Source organism: Lissotriton helveticus, chromosome 12 (assembly GCF_964261635.1).
Source record: "Lissotriton helveticus chromosome 12, aLisHel1.1, whole genome shotgun sequence".
Taxonomy (NCBI): domain Eukaryota; kingdom Metazoa; phylum Chordata; class Amphibia; order Caudata; family Salamandridae; genus Lissotriton; species Lissotriton helveticus.
This window is the reverse complement of record NC_136073.1, coordinates 733,673,908-733,676,517: the sequence shown is the minus strand read 5'-3', so window position 1 is coordinate 733,676,517 and position 2,610 is coordinate 733,673,908. Positions and strand designations below refer to the sequence as shown.

General features: G+C 39.5%; 1 long non-coding RNA gene across 1 annotated transcript; it reads left to right on the top strand.

Moving 5' to 3' along the window:
* Window positions 1-463: 463 nt before the first annotated feature.
* On the top strand, window positions 464-1,630 carry LOC144798876 (uncharacterized). Its single transcript, XR_013603687.1, has 4 exons — window positions 464-518; window positions 607-700; window positions 799-891; window positions 1,436-1,630. It is a non-coding gene; the product is annotated as an uncharacterized LOC144798876 (long non-coding RNA).
* The last annotated feature ends 980 nt before the right edge of the window (window positions 1,631-2,610 follow it).

The following is a 2,610-nucleotide window of genomic DNA, read 5'->3' as shown; positions in this document are numbered from 1 at the left end:
AAGGGTGAGTTGAAGCTGTTGCCATGGTAATACCAATGACGTATATTAGCGTGATGAATGCAACGGAGCGGGGAGCGCGCTCATGGAACACACTGTGAGAAAGCAGTACTAGTTAATATTGAGGCGCCAGAAATTAGATTTTTTCACTAGATCTCTAGCGAACACTATTAACAGAAGAGCAGTAATTTCTTTGGCATTAGATGGTCATTTGGATCATTTCTACGTTTCGAGCGTTTTATAAAAACAAGTGTAGTTTTACAGTTTGTTGCGGCGGGTCATTAGATCACATAGTGCTTGAGTATACCACACATTAGTGATATCATTTAATAGAGGGTATCATCAAAAATTGGTAGTTTTGTGTGTTTACGTTAAAATAATACCTTTCCAAGATGGCGGAATGGGGAGCCACGTACTAGCTTAGTCCTACTTTCATGTTATTAGCTTTTAACCCACGGCGAAACTGTTCGGCGTTTTTCGGCGACCAGTGGTGTTGAGCACCGGGAACATATTACGCCACGGTAAGAGGGGATAGAAAAGTGTAAGCAGCTTTAAAGAGATTTATAAACTGAAAGATAGCTTTATTGACCGTGGGTGTATTACTTGCAGGAAACCATGGTTTAACAGTGGCAGACATTGATATTGTATGAAACAAGGGGAATAGTGATCTTATCCACGAGGTGTATTGAGACCGTTCCTTGAGGTAAGGGCAACTGATTGTGGTAAATGCAGGTATATGCGACTTTTCTTTTGAGAAACAGCACAAACCTAGCTTCACTGATCGTGGATTATTACTTGCAGGGAACCTTGGTTTAACAGTGGTAGACATTGATACGCACGAAACAAGGAGAACAATGACCTTATTATTGAAGTGAATTGAGACCGTTTCTTGAGGTAAGGGAAAAATAGGTTGTGGTACATGCAAGTATATACGATCTTTCGACTGAGATTTACTACAATTGGAGCCAGTCAAGGTCATCCAGACAAAAGAAACACTTTTATCCTTCTAGAGGGTGTTCATTCACACTATTGAGGTAGGCAACCAGCAACTTGTATGTTTGGGTGAGTGTGAGAGAAGCTAATCATGGAACAGAGGTGTACTGTTGTTGCTTTTACAGAATTGAGGTGGCTCGAATACGTTTTTTGAGAAGGCAGTACGTCACTAAGGTACTTTATTGTTAGTATTTATTAAATTCTTGGGTGGATGTAGTATCCACTGGTAAATTGGAGATTTGTAATTTAACAGTCGAATAGCAGACAACATAGGATATTGTCGATTTCATGCTAATTAGACAGGGTCCCATGGGCGTAACCCTTCGCTCTGAAACATTGGTTGCGTGACATTAAGTTATTGAGTATTGGAACTATTGATAATTGTTTCAACTGTGCAGATTTAATATAGGTTATTGATTAAAGTTTTTTCATATGATTTTTTCAGATTGTGGCCCCTGACGAAGGGACGGGAGTCCCGAAATGCATTGGGCGGGTTCCATTTACTTTTGTTATTGTATTTTTTCATTTTAATGATCAATTTATATGTAATGTTTGTTGTGGTTGATTATTGCATCTTTAGCATTGATCATTATGCATTTTGCAACATCAAGTCCCTTTTCACACTTGAGAAAATGTATTGAACAACAGTGATTAAAAATAATGTGATGTGTATTGAAAAATTGTGTATGGTTCACAGTTACATTGAAATTGAGTACTATTGCAATATTGTAAGTATTAATCCCTCACGCTGTGCCTGTGTGAGTCCAAGTCGCCTCACGGGATTTGGCCACTTTCACTAAAATTCTACTTACACAGGACCCATCAGATCCACAGAGTGGACTAATTGTTTCTGGCTTATGGGTGTATCAGAAAAGGTCTTCCAGTATCTAACCAGACAATCGCCAGATGGATTGCATCTACCATAGATTTTTGTCACCCGCAAGCAGAAAAGCCATTGCAGGACAAAGTCAAGGCCCATTCCACCAGAGCTGTTTCCACATCTATAGCCCTTTTTTGGGTGGTACCGATCCAGCATATCTGCCAAGCAGCAACGTGACGCACCATGGCACACATTTACAAAACATTATTGCCCGGATGAGATTCATAACATGAATGTGGCTCTGGGACAAGCAGTGTTAAGACATCTGTTCAAATGAGGTGAGCCTCGTTTCCCTTTCTTTTTTCTCACTGTCCTCTAAATCTATGTTTATATACTATATTGGCTCTTCACTTAGTGTATTGGTTACTATTCTGATTCAAGCATGTGAATCTATGAAAGATCCAATGCGGGAAAATATAATTAGTTACTTACCTGTAACTATAGTTCTCCAGTATAGGTATTTTTCATAGATTCACATGCAACCCGCCCTCCTCCCCTGAAAGGCTCCCCTCTGTACTTATATTTATTACACTAGTGCTTGAAAATCTGAGGAATTCAGCCTCTCCTGGGAGTGTTCGAGGGGGTGCTATCGCCAGTTTGGCTAAAGTTTGTAGTTTGTTCCTTTTTGTTAAAAGGACATAAATTGGCTATAAAACATTTGGTTTATTGCCATTCTGTCTGTGATAGCAATACACATTATTTTATTATAGTACTGTGGGACCCCCACTTAGACAACGGGG